The sequence below is a fragment of the Pundamilia nyererei genome, unplaced genomic scaffold (genome assembly GCF_000239375.1).
Source record: "Pundamilia nyererei isolate P.nyererei 1_Seehausen unplaced genomic scaffold, PunNye1.0 scaffold00160, whole genome shotgun sequence".
NCBI lineage: Eukaryota > Metazoa > Chordata > Actinopteri > Cichliformes > Cichlidae > Pundamilia > Pundamilia nyererei.
The window spans coordinates 1,235,276-1,253,302 of record NW_005187561.1 but is presented as its reverse complement, the minus strand read 5'-3'; the positions used below and the strand labels follow the sequence as shown (position 1 = coordinate 1,253,302).

The 18,027-nt window shown below is 40.2% G+C and overlaps 1 protein-coding gene across 3 annotated transcripts in view; it reads right to left on the bottom strand.

The window, feature by feature from the left end:
* The window catches only part of LOC102202910 (SH3 domain-binding protein 4), a 46,896-nt gene extending 29,455 nt beyond the window's left edge, over positions 1-17,441 (bottom strand). For 2 of the 3 annotated variants that reach the window (XM_005745539.1, XM_005745541.1), the window contains exon 1: positions 17,124-17,441. The gene's annotated coding sequence lies outside the window, so the exon portion shown is untranslated. Of the gene's footprint in view, positions 1-11,205; positions 11,281-17,123 lie in introns of those variants that run through there. The other variant, XM_005745540.1, reaches the window with a different exon arrangement.
* Positions 17,442-18,027: the final 586 nt, after the last annotated feature.

Genomic DNA, 18,027 nt, shown 5'->3' with positions numbered 1-18,027 from the left:
CTTCGGTCACGTTCGGTTGATTTTTCTAGTCGGCACACTCATTTCCTCCATTACGCGCTGGCTCCATTACCCGCTGGCTGCTTCCCAAACAAACACACGTGCGGCTTGGCACTTGTGCTGTACGTAACAAGTCACGCGATGTGACGCTGTGGCTGTGATTGGTTCGGCTCTGCGCTACTTAATTTGGATTGGCTGACCTTTTTTTTTTTTTAGAGGACAAGAGCGGCGAGGTCTATCGCGATAGCTTAATTTCTCTATCGAGTAAAAGTTATATCGCGATACATATCGTTATCGTTCTATCGCCCAGCTCTAGTTGACATCATCGATATTGGCAACGAACTGCTGCAGCCCTACTGGTGACCACTTCACCAAGTGACAGCAAGCAACATCCCACAAACATTTACCGAGGAATACACATTTTTCACTAATGAATGGTAGTTACTGGGGGATTGACTAGTTTCTAGTGCTGTGTGACTGGAACTTAACAACTGATTTCACGGCAACTGCCAGCAAGCAGTTGAGGAATACTTACGACCCTACCAGGTACACGCCAGCCAGTCTCTAGAATTGTGTGAATGGAGCCTTACGCAGGTCTAGCACATTCATTTTTGGCCTCTGCTGGCCAGAATTTTTTAAAAGACATTTTTCAGGTGAACTGCCAGTAGACCAGCTAAACACTTCAGTATTTTCTCTGGTATTGGAGGTAACCAAATGAAGTGAGTATCAGATTCCCATTCATGAGCATTTTTGCCACCAGTAAAGGTGATATAATATTGCTATCATAATTCACTTCTGCTGCCCACAAGTGGCCAAAATAACAGCTCTGAGGCAATTTTAATTAAGATGATTACTCATGTACATTACACCAATATTAAAGCTGTAGCACTGGTTGTAATTGTATCGGCTATAAGAATGCCTCTTATGACTTTACACAAGACTACATGCTCATGTGCCAAAATATAGTCCATGTCTGAGTTTTTTGCTGGATGAAGCGAGTGGGTCCCTTGGGTCATCTGCACGAGCCGTTTTTAGGTTTTCCAACGTTCAGGCCAAACTCCTCTGGTGGGGCACATTTTTGCTTGGCAGCTCTGAGCTGCTGAAACAGCCTGATGAGGCTCTGAGAGGAGTAGAGTGTAGTGACAGCTTTATACATATTTTAAATCCACTCAGCTTCATGTTTTTGACCATTAATTTGATTATTTTTTTAACTTGTGTCCCCATTTATTGTTTTATCTAATGTCCTATTGGACATTTCCAGCCATCCTTAAAGCTCCTTTCTGAATATAAACCGCTGCACAAACAGGTTCATGAAGAAAAAAATTAGCTTTAATCCAAAAATATCACTATAATCCACATTAGTCCAGCCCTAAAGACAGTTTTCTCACTATTAACTCAAAACCAATGTTAGTATGTTCTGCTCAATGGCATATTGTCTGGATCTCATCTGAAATGAGTGGGAAGACCTGGGTGAGGTGAGGTCAGATGTAAACTTTGGGTGGTCTGCAGCAGCAGCTATCCAAACCTCAGCCGGACCACCCTGCACTGTTTAACACTGTAAAACAATGGTGGGCGAGGTCCTTCTGGCATGTATATCTGAGAAAGCGCAACAAGAAGACTCTATTCATGCAAATCACAACATGCTGCCTGGTAATAAGGCACTTGGAGAGGCCATAATGAGGCTCAGACAGCTTCTTTGCTAACAACATGTCAAAAACTCTCCCTCCAGACTTTTTCTAATAACATTTCTGCAAAGTGTAACTGCTTTAACTGACTTCCATAACAGTTTCACACAATTTCATGTTTCTCATTGGGAGGATTGTGTCAAAAAGGAAAGCTGTGGCTGGTATTCTCCTCTAAGCCACAGTAGAACAAACACAGATGAATGCAGAACAAGTGACCAGAGAACACACAGTAACAGTCTTTTATTTTCATCGATTGTGAAGAATTTTATGTAAAGACCTAAAGCCTGACTGTGGAGGCAGTTCAGCTAAATAAGGCTCTCTGAAAAGAGTAATGCACACAAATCAAGTGTGTGGACAGAAACACTTGAGCAAATAAAGACTTGATGAAGATGTACAGTATATGAGCAGAAAGCTGCATGAGTGCAAGCTAATAGAGTTAGTAGATCCGAAATAGGAAAAAGTGGGAGACAGTTTCCAAGAAAATATCAAGAGTATCTGGATCCAGGGACTAATTCATGCTTAGAGTGGAGGTTATTTCCAGCCTTGGTGGTGGTATACAGTCTCAGGCTGTTCTTGACTTTCAACAAATTTGGCAGCTTTGTTCATCTAATTGACATTTAAAAATACATTTTCTATTATTGTCTAAAGTTACAGCAAGTATTATATCATCTATGAAATACATGTGAGAATATTCAGTTTTCAATGTATTTTCTAATTTCTGGAACCTTTTTTAACTTTCATTTACCTGAAAAGTTTAAACTCCTGACTTGAACTTCAGATTGTGTCCTGGGACAAGACAGACAGCATTAACTTACCATGTTTTTAAAGGTGAAAGAAACCGGAGCTCCCTGAGAAAAAACATGCTAAAAACCCATACTCCACACACAGAAGGGCCCTGCAAGGGTTTAAAAAAAACTCTAGCTTTTTGGAATTTAAGAAATTGTGATTGCACAGACCAAATGACCAAAAGAAAGGTTTATCAGGAATACAATGAAACTTTAGTAGCAACTCCAGTTTGGAGTTGAAGAACCTCCTTCATTCTGCTAGAACACTTAAGATAGGTCATTGGGGGATCTTCCAGTATGACAATGACCCAAAATATATTTCCGAGCTACCATATGAAGCTACCATAAAAATAAGAGACTATTCGTTTCTTTGAAAGTGAGCAGACTTACAAACTCAGCAAGGGATCAACTAATTATTTCCCCCAGTGTAAATGTCCAAAAAGAGACTTCTTGTCGCCTTTAACTACTGTTTAGCTTCTAGCTTTAAAATGTACATCCTTAAAATACATCTTTACAGAGCAACAAGCAATAAACTCTAAATTATTTACACATCCCATTTAACAGGTTCAAAATCGTCCAATAAACTCTGGTGCAGTGGACTGTACTGCAGGCAGCGAGGAGAGATAATTTGGTCATATCTTTTGTTTTGCTGTCTTTCTCTGCGTACTTGTTTAATGGTACTGATCCACTGTCAGCCCAGTTAAAGCCCAGCCGCCCTCAGGCTGTCTGCTGCTCTGTCTTTTAAACTGTCTGCAGAAGGAGGGCTAAGAGGAGGAGAAGGGGGAGTGGGAGAAGGGGGAGTGGGAGAAGGAAGTGTTAACTGCGTTGCAGCGTGAGACGATTTCTTCCGATGCAAACCAAGGCCATGAATATAGAATAATAATCACATCCGTCATTCTCCAACCTCTGCTCTCATTTCCTGTCAGGGCAGTGAGGTGGTCAATTTAGGCAGGCAGCAGGAACGGCAGATAGTTGACCCTGCTGAGGCGCCTTAAGCCGATTTCCACACTTCAGTTCACTGCAGCGGCCGTGGGAGAACATCTCAGCTTGAAGAAAAAGTCAAGTCACTCAGCCTTTCCTTCACGGTCCCTGCAGAGGAAGTGCTCTGCAAAGCTGTCAACCGTGCCACTCCTTTTATTCAGCCGTTCACTTCCTGTAGGGTGGATGTCCCTCAGGAAAATGCTGGTGCCAACTGGTTTTTATTACAGATTCACAGGGAAATCACAAAGAGCCTTTGAACAGCTTATAAGGCACAGTGGGCATCTTCATTATAGATAAAACCCACAGTTTAGAAATAATGTGCTCTCCCTGTGACTCTTAGTTATGAAATGTTTTGTTTTTCCCAGACTCTCTAACTTTAATGTCCATATGACATTTGTAGCATACAGAAATGTTATTAAACCTATAAAAAAAAAAACAACACAACAACTTTTTAGTGTCAGCATCCATTTCCTGCACAGCAGTTGGGGTGGAGTTATCATATGCTGTTAAGCAAGCGTCTGTACTGCAACATAAACTAATTTCAATCCTGTACAGTTTGCCTTTATAAATGACCATGCCGGTATGCTAATTATGCATGTGTAATTTTAAATTAGTTTCCTAGATTAGTAGAGCTGTCAGAAATGACAAAGAAATGCAGCAAGTGTTAATGATAACAGACGAATCAACCACTGGATAAGAGGACAGGTACATTAACTAATATCAACTCCAACACTGCCTGTTTTACTTGGAAACATATAAGTTGGTTCCAAAGGCACCTTCACGTTCACTAGCAACAACATATCTGCTTCAAAACCATGACAACAAGTGCGTGAGTGACTTTATGAGTGGACTCAACCTTAAGTAGGCTGATGTTTGTTAATTAGCACTAAATGTTAAGCAGAACCAAGGCTAAAGAGACAGGGCTGATTATTGCTTTGATGTTTACTGTCACAAAATATGAATATTTCAGAACGTCTGGGTGCACATATTTACAAGTACCACTGGTAACAGGATCTTCTGTGTTGGGTTTTAAAATCCCAACACCAGCCTGTGCACGGTGAGCTAATTAAACACGACTTCGCCTTGGGCACAAAGCCTGCTAATAAATTAAACTTATGACAGATTGTGATTTTACATTAATGACACATTTATTTTATTTTTCAAGTACAAAACCGTAGGAAATTATTTTTCTGGCCCCACGTTTTTGGGTGGATTTGAACAGTTACCAATCAATTCATATTACAGATGAAATGTCCCATTGGACTGGTGAAATGTCTGTATTGTGTACTACTCTGTGACTCTTTAATTCCAGCTTCATAAAACAAATCAAATCCGGTTTTGCTGTTACTAACAGTGAGATTGGATTTAGCATTTTGAATATACTTGGATCACAGATTGTGGCTTGAAACAGACCCTGCCTTCCTGCTTGCTCATCATTTTTTTTCCTTTTATGCTGTTACTTTAAAAAGGAGAGTACACCATTTGTAAAGAACAGGACTGCAGTGGATAGCCACTAATGATGCTTTGGGCTATAAAACCACCTACTGTACAAGGTTAAAGATGTTTTCCTCACAGCAATAAAAGGAGCCCGATGACCAAATGACAGGCCTCATATTGACCGTCAGCGTAGCCTGGGCCTCTGCTGTGATTTTAAGGGCGACTGCTCCTTAGCAGGAAGTGGCTGAGGAGGAAATGCCTTTGTGATGAGAGGCGGCCAGATCTCTGCTTACTCTCCCTGCCTGTTGCATTTCCTTCAAAGAGCCGCCTTCAATACATTGATAGCATCTGCTCACTTGCAATCATAGATCCTCAGGACACACCAACAAAGAAGATGGCAGAAAAAAGGGCATCATATTATGGTTTTCCTAACACAAAGCTTTTTCTTATTTCGAAATGTTAACAAAACATTCTTGTATAAGTTACTTTCTGACTAAAGACGGACTGAACAGAAACAACAGTGACTCCACCATTGCGTCACATTTAAACCCACTAACACGCACAGCCATCTGAGTGTGTCTCCAGCAAGGGAGGATGAGGCAGCTGACGAGTGCTGGCTGTTAAACAAGCTCTCAGACCTTGAATTAACTTGTGAATTCATGAGATAATGAGAGAAACCCAGCTGCTGTGTTTGCAGGCAGCAGCCCTGCGAGAGATGCAAGAACACAAACACTCTCATACTGAGTCAACACTGCCGAGGCCTTGAGTGTGCGGAAACAAAGTTCCGGTATTTCATGTCCCGCAGCGAGGCAGAGCTCTGGCGCAGGGTATACACAACTGTCAGGGAGACCTGTTTCTGTGCATTTGGAGAGTCATGCTTCGCTGTTACAACTACACCTTAAAAATATTCAAACTAGGTTCTGGAAAACAATTGCAAAAAAAAAAAGGGGGGGGGCTGAAAAGCAATAAATATAGTGGAGGACATGGGATGCTCTGGTATGGAGTTAACACCAGTGTTTGCCACCATGGGACATCATACACACACAACAATAAAAAGCAGAAAGTCAAACAACAACTCAACCCTAATTTGTGGCGATTGCATTGGTTGTGTCTCAAGATACTCATGACATCACTATAGCCCATTTATGCTGGCATTTGAAGGCATGCATGACTCATCGAAACAGGAGGCAAAGAAATCGCTGAGTTTGTTTCTCTGAGATTTTCTCCAGAAAAGTCTCCAGAAAAGTGAGCATACAAAACCAGAACCAGTGGGAGATGCTCATTAATCCCAAGACAAAAGAAAGGGCATCTTGGTTCCAGCTGAAATAAACACTGTGTAGCTCTCAATCAACACAGAAGCTAAGAAGCGTTGTCCATTGAGTCGAATGTTGAATGGTGAGTGGTGAGTGGTTAAAAACATTTCTTTAACAGAAAAGGGAAAATAATAATAATAATAATAATAATACTTTATTGATCCCCATGGGGAAATTACTCTCTCTGCATTTAACCCATTAACTCAGTTAAGCAGTGGGCAGCCACTAATCAGGCACCCGTGGAGCAGTGTGTAGGGACGGTACCTTGCTCAGGGGTACCTCAGAGTAGGGCTGGGCTATATCATACCGTTCACGGTAATACTGGAGTAATTTTGGGCAATGAAAGGAAAATGAAATATCGCAATAGAATATGGGTAAAATGTGTTTAAAATCTGATGAAACACCTGGCAACGCATAGTGTTTTTAAAAAAGCCGAGAAATGCACCGTATTTGATAGCTTGCTGCAAGACCTCACACCGAGCACATCTACTGCGGGTGTGGTGCCTGTTATCGGACCCGGAGTTAGCAACATCCCCCAAGAACCCGAAGAGGAGAGTCCTGGCCCCTAGTCCTGCCAGTGTAGCAGAAATGATGACGGATGATGATGGCAGCAGCAGCCGTTCTCCTTTGGGTGAGTAGCTTAATGTCGTCCGTGTGTAATTTACGTTGAGTAGGCTAACCACGTTATTACATTAATGCATGTAAGGTGAACTAACAAACATCATCATAGCTACATGCGGCTGTCTTCTTGTTTGATGGCAGATACTCCCTTCACCCTGGCCAAAAAGGCTAAAACTACCAAAGGAAAAGTGGAAAACAGCTAAATATGAGAGGTTTTTGGACAAAGTTTGTGTTTATTCCGTTGTTTAAGCACTGCTTCCAGCCAGGAGTGATACCTTATATGCCCTATAGCTACAGAAAAGGCTAACATTGTTATCTTTTTTACAAAAAAACAGCTGAACATGAGAGGTTTTTGGACAAAGTTTGTGTTTTCCATTCTTTAAGCACCGGTTCGAGCACCATTTCAAAAGTACCGGCTTCGCTCCGGTAATGGATAAAGCCTAAATGATACCCATTCCTATATATAGGGCTGTGCGATATGACCAAAATCTAATATCCCGATATAAGACATTTCCCCACAACGATATATATCACAAAAATTTTACATTTTCGGTAAATTCTGTGAATCTCAGGCAACTCAACTTGCGTGAAGTGTTTTAAGCTGGGCGTTGTGTACCTAGAGTCGAGTGTTACATAAGTTGAAATGGCCGCAAATTTCTTTGTGAGTATTTATTACATGGCGTGCTGTGGGGAAAAGCCTGTTCTAAGGTTTATTTTTTTAGCACCTGACGGCTCTTTTTAGCTTCTCATCCGTAAACACTCTGCATACTATTTCACGTGATTCCGTTTATTTTGAAAAATCTCAACAGGCTCTTCAGCTTTATTGTGAAAGGTTTATGTGGAAAATAAACAAGTGGACGGTGGAGCCACACGATGGTTTTATCGTTGCTGCTGCTAACAACAATGCATAAAAACATGTGTGAATGTGTGAAAGCTGCATCATATGGCTTGTCAGTCCGTAGTGTGGTTATATAAAATAAGAGAAAGAGAGAACTTTAAGGAATTCTACAGTGACCATCAAAACGATGAAAAAATATTGCCAGAAACAGTTTATTTTACAACACCACGAAACAAACGATAGCATAATATGAAGTAATAAGACTTTTTTCATATCGTCATCCAATATATATTGTTGTATCGAACAGCCGTACTGCTATCTATAGCAATAGTTATACAAAAAAATTTATGTATGCTGAAAAGGAGAAAAAGGAAAGCATGAGCAACAAGGAAAAAGAAGGGGTGAAGTTAAAGCATTGAAAAGAGGAAATAAGTTATGTTCCATTGCAGTAATGTTCATTAGCAGATACTGCACAAGCCAAGAGTAAACAGTCTGCTTTTGTTTTATTCATTATTCAAAGGCATCAGACACCACAGAGGAAAAACCATGATAATTCTGGCTCCTGATGTGAAAATTGCTGGTATCTAATTTGCCTACGGATTTTCAGGTGGAGCAGAAATGGAAACGGTAATGGAAATACCTGACATTCACTTGTTTTAGTTTAAATTTGTATACGCAATTCCTGGAACCAGGAAGATGACCAAATTACTAGTAAATAAATAGCTGTCAATGGATTTCCTGTTAACCAACGGCTTAATGATCTAATCAGCACTCAGACTTTAGAACCATCCCTGGTTCAGACTTCTCATCTTGCCGATGCTCCACCACTCCACCACTCCACCAGGTTGAAAGAAATTCAGCCTGGTAGTTTTCTTTCAATCTTGCTGATTAACAGACAAACTGCAGTAAAGCGTTTGTCTGGAAACAGTTTTAGCTATCACCTAAAAACCAAAGAAGGAATCTGCTCAACTCATTGAGCCTGCACTGAGTTAGGTGTCTCATACCGTCATTACTCTTGTTTTATGAACTCTATTAGTTATTTCTGTTTTTTGACTAACAGAACTCTCCAAGCCAGAACTCCTGATTGCCTGATTGTGCTGGCTCACAGACTTTCCTTAGAGTACTGCGATGATGACCAGGGGCAATAAACCGTGCATGTTTGAATATTTTGACTCCAAACTCCTCTGTCTCTGGCAGTCCCGGGTGCATTCTCTTAAGCACATATTTACGGATAAAGATTAGTTGTAGATACCAGTTCAGTTTTCTTCTGACACCACAAAAGTATTCTGTGTGATGTGTCACTGCTGCAGCAGATGCCTCTATCATCCAGTCTTTCACTTCACTATATAAACACACCAAGGTGGAATGGAGCTGCAGGAAAGAAAAGTATGGAGGAATGCGAGGAATGCCAAGCTTCAAATGAAATCATGCACTATTCTAGTGAAGGAGGAGGGAGAAAAAGAGGAAAATGTATTCTTCTAACGACAAAGACGAGGTTAGAGATCACGCTTTAACTGTCACTCTCTGCCTTTACCAGCAAATTCACTGGGCTGTTTTCAGTGTTACCAGTCTTGTCACGATCCTGAATACAATGGCAGCACACACACAGACACAAACCCATATACCCTAGCCCCAACACACACCCCCACACACACACTTCATTCCCTTTTGCTTTCTTTAACAAGTCCACAGACTGAAGCCAATGATATGTAAGCTGTGAAGCTTGAATCTATATTACACATCCTAAAAATCACACTGATGGACACGTCAAACAGTCCTTCAGTCCACCATGATCGTTTATTAGTTTGGTCATGTTTCCCACTCACAGTATTAATTGATGAACTGAACAGATCGATCACAATACTAGCAGGCTGCGACAGTTACATTCTACACTGTAGGTTGTGTTGTAGGGTTTCATAGGGGGTTGTGGTTATGATGGAGCTAAAGTGTAGATTTCCCACTTATTCCATGGTCCCTGGAGAGGTGATACTTTAAGAATTTCAGCTAGAAAACAATGACAAGGAAACTTGCTATTTTCTAACTCTGTTAACTGGCCAGACTGTGTAAAACAGCAGGCTATGGTAATACAATTACTAATGTTATGGATGTAGCTTAAAAATAGTTGTAAAAGTGCATGTTAAATAAAAAGTGCTGCTTAGCTGTAGCAGCGGGTCAACTTGTAAACTGCAAAATGGGTGGCTATTAGAATTTCCTTTAACTAAAAAGGAATTCAACCAAAATATTGCAAATACTGTATGGTAATTTCTATTTTTTTTTTACAGTATTTGTACTATAAATACAAACAGTATAAATACTAAATGTATATATGGTCATTTGATATTAAAAGATACAGTGGGGCAAAAAAGTATTTAGTCAGCCACCGATTGTGCAAGTTCCCCCACTTAAAATGATGACACAGGTCAGTAATTTGCACCAGAGGTACACTTCAACTGTGAGAGACAGAATGTGAAAAAAAATCCATGAATCCACATGGTAGGATTTGTAAAGAATTTATTCGTAAATCAGGGTGGAAAATAAGTATTTGGTCACCTCAAACAAGGAAAATCTCTGGCTCTCACAGACCTGTAACGTCTTCTGTAAGAAGCTTTTCTGTCCCCCACTCGTTACCTGTATGAATGGCACCTGTTTGAACTCATCATCTGTATAAAAGACACCTGTCCACAGCCTCAAACAGTCAGACTCCAAACTCCGCCATGGAGCTTTTTTGCTGTATATATGTGTAAATACAATATATACACATACAAATGAAAACAATATGTGGTCATGATGAGGGACAGTGGCGTGCCCTCATTATGAGGCGTTTCTGACCATCTAGCCCACCTCACGTGTCCCTGCAGGTCTGCAAGTGTATATCGGGAAGAACAGAGGACATACCAGGGAAGCTCTGCCATAGGGCCACAGGTCTCTGGTCACTAAATCGCTGCTAGTCAATTCTTGTGTGAAGTCCCATTAAGCCAACAGCAAATGTTTATTGTGAAAAACATTTGTTCATGTTATCTCCTACAAAAAAGAACAGTTTCCAAAACTTTTACAGTCTTAATAACCACTCAGGAAGGCTAGAAAATCAACAAGCCACACAGAGTTTGTCACTCTAATGAGGCCCAATTAGCATCTCATCAGACAAAGTACTGTGTAATCTAAACAGATTTACAGGGTGTTTTAGATCTCTGTACACTCGCCATGTACCTCACATGTTGTTGAATTCCTGTCAGAAATGTCACACTCCTCTCAGAACTAACACAAATGTCTGACCATCAGACACTGCCATCCTTGGAGTCACCTCTAATGTGCTGCAGTTCTGAATACCAAACAATATTGCAGGGACACTGATGTTCACACAGACTGTCATACAGCACGGTTTAAAAACCTTGAAGAAAATCAATCTGATAAACACTGTGTTTCCTTCTTGATAACAGGTGGCGATGACTCTCGTGCAGCAGTGGAACACTCACTCTAAGCGCCAGCTGATGCTGAGCGTGAAAAGAGGGGAGGTAGTTAGGAAAAGACCGAGCTCCAGTATGACTCACCCCTGATATAAAGGCTGGCTTCAATCCCTGACAAGTAAAGCTGATGATGGTGGCCCTGTGCTGCTGGGTGGGGGATGGAGGTGAGGACCAGCTGCCTGTCTGATGCCAACAGCAGCAGTGCCCATGCTGTCATAACTCATGCTGTAATCAGCTGGAACTGAGCTAGAGCGACACCAGGACACGCACGTTCACCCCTGGAGGGGAGAGGGAAGGAGGGGAGGGGTGGGGGTGACGCTTATCTGGAATCACATGTATTCATTCACACAATGAAGTCCGTACAAGTCCAGCTGAAACACAAGACCGGGCCTCCCAGTGACAGAAAGATGAAGTAAGTTTTGCTCCGGGTGAAATGTCCAGAACAAACAAAACGACATTGAGCCACGTCAACCTCAGTCACGCACCACAAATCAAATTTACACTGCAATCAGCCATATGACTGTTGGTGTATCTGCAGTGTGGCTCACAGAAATGTCTGAGACAAGGAAGGGTAGCCTGGAATGAAATAATAACACACGTGGTATGGTCGCTTCAGATTCAGAAGCTGCTGTAGAGGATGCTGTTTACTTAGTTTTGCGTAAGCCGCACACTTCAAATACATTACAGAAATATTTAGAGTTTTTCAGTAATGTCCTTTTTAATTCATAGATTTGTTTTCCACCTCTCAAACTTCTGGTAATATTCTAAATGTCTCTTTTTATACTTAAATATTGTGCATGCATATCTTATTTCTCTGTGTAACAGACCTCCACTATCATCCAAAAACTATTAAAAATACATTAGTGAGCCATAATGTTGCACTGGGTGACAAGTTCATTAATTACGATAAACACACACACACACACACACAGAGTAGTTATTCTGACTTAATCACACATACCCCATCGTGTTGTCACAAAGATGCATTAATCCCTCACTCAAAATAGTCCCCAGTAAAATGGTAGATATTCTCATCAAAGCAACAAAGATCATTTGGCTTTATATATTTATAAAGGTTTTATATTGTGCTCTGAGAAATGTGTATAAGGGGAAAGTGGTAAGCTTGGAGTGGAAAGTTACAGACAGGGCAGTGTAGTCAGTGACTATTTAAAGATGGACTGATACGCTGTTGGATTCTGTGCTTTCATTGTACTTGTTAACTATGGAGAAAAAAAAAAAGAAAACTTCAAACATTGTAGCAGTCTGAATAATTCAATTCAATTTTATTTATATAGCACCAAATCACAACAACAGCTGCCTCAAAGCACTTTATTTTGTAACATAAAGAGCCTACAATAATACAGAGAAACCCATAACAATGAAACAATCCACTGTGAGCAACCACTTTGGCGACCGTGGGGAAGAAAAAAACCCTTTTAGCAGGAAGAAACCTCCAGCAGATCCCAGTTCAGGGAGGGGCACCCATCTGCCCCAATGAACACTGTCTCGTAAACTAACAGCAGTCCTAAAAAAAGTTCATATTTTTGGGCAATTTTTGTTTTAATGCAATATGTAATGCACTTGTAAATAGGGCTGCCACAAATGATTATTTTGATAGTTGACTAGTCACCGATTACTTTTGCGATTAGTCGACTAATCAGATCATGCATCCATTGGACGTAAAACGTACAGCTTATTGCACCAGCAGCATCTGCTCTTATATAACTATCATTAGCTTACAGCTTTAAGTGTTTAAGGTATGTGCTAACTAAAAATAAAGACAAGATGATAGTTTATTAAATTTTAATGAAATTTGCAGATTGTTTCGGTTTAATAAACTCCTTGCTATCTAAAATATAACAGGACACCGGAGTATATTCTCGAGCATCTCACACTTCTGATAATCAGTTGTCTGTTTGACGTTTATTCAGCTGTGTAAAAACTATACCTTGTAACCTTACTTGTAAATAAACTTACCCTCTTCCCTTCCTTACACAGAGAACATTACAGCAGGAGACAGGAGGCAACTGGCTTTAAAATCCATGTACCAGCAGCTCACAGATTAACCAAATATGTAAAAAAGAAAACAAGCTTTCGTAACAGAGCTATTCTGCGGACTTCTTTTAATCTGTTGATCTTTTCATGCTCTATTTTTATATCAACTTATCAGCAGGTATGACGCTCAAAGCAATAGAGATGTGAATGAAATTTGACTATATTTTCATGATGTCAACAGATGACAAGGAAATCACACTCAGAGTAAAGCACTATTTGCACTTTGAGACGTGACGTACAAGTGATTACAAAAGAACATTAGAAAGACTGCTCTGAAGTGTTATTTAAATCCAAAGTGGGCGTTAATTCATTTGTAGCGATTTTTCAACCCAGTAAAAGAATCATCTGATTTCATTTGAAACATGACTCACTGACAAAAAAAAACAGCCTTCCTATTGACAAAAAGGGAAAAGCACTAAAGATGCAAAAAAAGAGAGTGATTCTACAAAGTGGCATTTGTTAAGAACGTCAAGGAGCCACCACCAGTACACCACACAGACAAAGTGACTCTGGAAATGTAAATAGCTGATCGGACTCTCAGCACAGAGAAGTAAATAGCACACTGTGCCACATCAACCCATTACACACCAGGTGTGCTTAAATAATCAGCTCAGAGAGCTCAATATTTACACACTCAGTGCATTTATATATGTACACATCACACACCATGTCACCTTATATGCTCTCATATACTGTGTATACATGGAGAACATGACAAAAACAAGAATTATTCTCTACAGAGACTTTTGGGATGCATATTTGCCAAAGTTAAATTATTTTATTAACTATTAAAGTATGAGCTAGTAAACTGTAGTTGCTTATTTTTTAGCGCTGAATGTATTTTTCATGTAATTGTCTAAGCTGTCAGAAACAGATCTCTTATTTTTGTGACAATTAAGTCTGTTCAGCTGTCTTGAGTGAGTGATGATCAGTCTGGCTTGCAAATACGTGTTCACTGTCAGCTGACATTTGGCAGTCATTTATTTTAAATATTATTGGGAGTAAACAACTCTTAAATCTGCAGTTAAGATTCATGTCTGTCTGAAACAGTTTGTTATAGCTTTCTTCAAATTTCCTTAAACCCAACTCTCTTCTGATTGGCTGCCCTTCATGAATCGAAAGTTTGAACAGCGGGTGGGTGGGGCTTATGTGCTTACAGCCAAAGCTGTGTGCCTGATGTGTCCCTATCAACTTTCACTAATACTATACAGATTTGAGATCAGAAAAAGCTAGCATGCTGTCTTTGTTGGCATATTAAATTATCTCAAAATTCTTTACATATTTCTCAAGATTAAGATTAGGCTACTTTTACCTGGGGTGGTAAGGGCTGGGTTCCAGATAACAAATGCCCCAATGTAGCAAAGAGATCATAAAATATGTGTAAAGTTAGCAATTATTCTACCAGTTATGATCACAAAGTCACCTGTGATGCTAAATAACTTAAGTTAACCTTGGACTCCCCGAGAAGCATTTTATTCGAACTGCATTTTTGAAAGAACAAGATGACTCCCAAACAGCTTCGAAGTGATGCTCAACAAGTGTTGACACATTTTATTTAAGATGATTGGAAATAATGGTGACCACAAAAAATGAGGTTACGCTGGTCAGGGCTGAGGTCCATCATAGAGACGCATAGAGAACTAAAACAACCACAGCCCATGGCCCGGCTGGCAATTAAAAAGGCACTTTCATATTGTTTTTACTTTTAATACCCAGAAACTACACCCATCCTTTATACTGTACATATATGAATGAACTCCAGTTATTTTCTGTTTTGTTATTACTGCTGTAATACTTCAGTCAAACTGTTTTTACTTGTGTAGGATCCACTGCAGGATTGACTTGCATTACTGTATAAATAAAGTACTTTATGAAACACACAAGTGGAGAATTCAGCACTATGTTATCTAAATTCTGTTGGAATTCAGATAACATAACTCTGCTTTTCACCTAATGTTTTTGTGGGTTGTTCATTTTTGTTCCATTGGACATCAGACTGAGATTTGCACAGGACATATTTTGCCTGTATGTGTCCTAGAACCTACTGGCTTCACTAGATGCAGATAACAAAAGGGTGACAACATTGAGCAAGTATCTAGAAACTGCCATAGCTTTAAAACCTGTACAAATGCTACAAAAGAGCATTGAAAATATTAGATAAAAAACCTTTTTCATATCACCATTGTCAAATTTTAGAAAAATACAAGTTTTTAAATTTTACTAATTTCAAATTATTTAAATCTGCCTGTCTAATATACAAAGTTATACATGGTCTGGCGCCTCCACCAATGAGTGATTTTATTAAACAAAAGTCTAGCAGTGTTGCCGGGTCTCGACTGACTCGAGCCACTGTTAGAGGTGATTGTGAACTGGCATTCAGGCGGACCACCTTTTCACAGAATGCTCTGTCATATCAGGGAGTGAGCTTCTGGAATAGTCTTCCACTGTCAGTGAGGGAAAGTACAAGTCTACCCATCTTTAAGAGTCACTTAAAAGGGCGGCTGAGGGACACACAAACATGTAATCATGTTTAATAATCATGTTTTATATTGGACGGGAAAAAGAGTTAGTGTATTACAAAAAGGGATACAACTGTTAGTGCAATGGGTGAACGCAATATCACGATGGTCAGGGCATGTACAATACTGGGGTTTGTGCAATATAATTGATGTGTTTCCGTTATTGTTATCTATACTGTCCTCTGTGTCCACTCTCCTTGTCATTGTTTGTTCTAGTATAATGTGATCACTGTTTTTGTCCTTGTCACATGACCTGTAAATAGTGTCACTGTATGTTTTTACTAACTTGTGTTTAACACCAACCTGCCAGAGGGTCTGCAGATGGAAATTAGCCCAAGGCTAATATGTGGCATATTTACATTTGTTAAAATGTTCATTAATATGTATTGCCCCTCTTTCTGAAAATTAAATAAATAAATAAAATGAATCCTACTGGTGATGAGCTTTTCTTAAACGCAGCATTTTCACATTTTATACAACAAAATTATACAAACAAAAGAGTTTCTAATGACCCATGGGAGCTCTAGAGTGGGGCTAGTGCTAGGACTGCATTACAGTCAAATGTTTTCTGTAGTGATGGGGTGGATTTTTCTCCCCTTGGGCCAGTGAAAATTAAGGGGGCCAGTAAAGCTCTGATCTACTGGTCCAGGTGGTGAGTAGGTGGAGGAATGATACATGGGGCACGTAGGGCCCTGGAGGTCAGGGACGCCAATGCAGGAGCAAGGCTGATGACCCAGTGTGCATTGTGTGAAAGCTCTGACCCAGAAAACTGCAACTTGTAGTTATTGTGAGGATGATGATTGTGGTGGAGGTGCTGGTGTCAAATCTTCAGTCGCAATCAGTGTTGTGGTTAATGTGTTGTCATGGAAACCAGTGTGACCCCCTCACCACCACCACCACCCACAGTACACGCACCCACAGCCCTATTTGAGCTAGGAACTAAACATTAGCATACAGTGAGACTATCAGGTTGTAACACTGCTACAGCTCACTATCCGACAGTTATTACAGTTTACCGAGGCTTTAGCTGTGTTTCAGACGGATTTACACTTGAAGACGAGTCACACATGACTTTTAGCAGCGCAAACGAGGCAAAACGGCGGAAAGACCCGTTACTGTAGTTATTAGGCAGGTATGATAGAGTTGCACTCACAGATAGGAAACAGCGAGACGGGGAGAACAAGCCAAATAAAGCCGTGTAACTGTTTAAGTGAGAACATTTTGGAATTAAAACCCAGCTAGAAAGTGCCGTTTTCTCCCCTAACAGCCCAAATGTAAGCACCACTCTCCACGCTGAGGTTCATAAAAAAAGAAGAAAAAGTTGCTGCTTTTAAACTGCCGCCTTCAGGTAGAGCATAATTGTCTCTTAAAAAATCATTTCTAACTGACGCGGAGGCAAACGAAGACGAAAGAAAGATGGAAGCTTACCTGGCGGGGGAGTATTAATATTGTTTTGTCCCATGAAGAAAAGCGGTTAGAAAAGCCGAGCAGGCGCCCTTTCCGTCGAGCTCTCCCGGTGGCAGCGCTGGATGTGTATGTGCGGTTACACCGAGGACTCCTGGAGGAAAGCAGCCGAGCTCCGGCTGATGTCACCCGGACAGGGAGGGGCCTCACCGGGAGACATTTCCATAAGGACATGATGTCACGATGTTGCTGCTTTAAATGACTCTTCTAGAGCAGCAAGAAGCAACAATGACATCTACAGCCACATTCAGCATTCAGTGTTAGAGTCAATAAACGGCTAAGCCCAAGTACTTTTTTAACTGTTGTTAAAAAACTGTTATGACTGTTGTTGTGTCACTTTATGCTTTTATCTTCATGTATATGTAGTGTTGATATTATATGCTTGTTGCTTACTTTTAGCGTCACTGATGCTGTCTTTAACTCGGAGTTAGTATTGTTACATCAAACTATGACGTTGTCTGTCTTTGAATATTTTAAAAGGACTTTTAGGTTATTATAGCTGACTTAAGCCAAACTTAACACATAAAAATACTCAGTGTCTCCATCACCTGGAAAAATTCCTGCCTCTTTATTATTCACTGACAATATCTGTGGTTTCCCCCATTTTCAGATGGAGGTGATAAATATAATGTGTGAAGAGGACTGGAAGAGTAGTTTGATGCACTCTAGAACATTTGTCTGATTATGGCTGCAATGATACATCGTGACCAGGAAATATTTTGCATATCTAAGAATTGTGTGATATTCACATTGTGACTAATATACTCTTCTGTCTGTGACATTTCAGAGTATTACTGTTCAGCAACAGCATTGAATTTGATTTCTTGCTGTTCTGAATTTAAAACTGTGCCCACAAAAAATGTTTGAT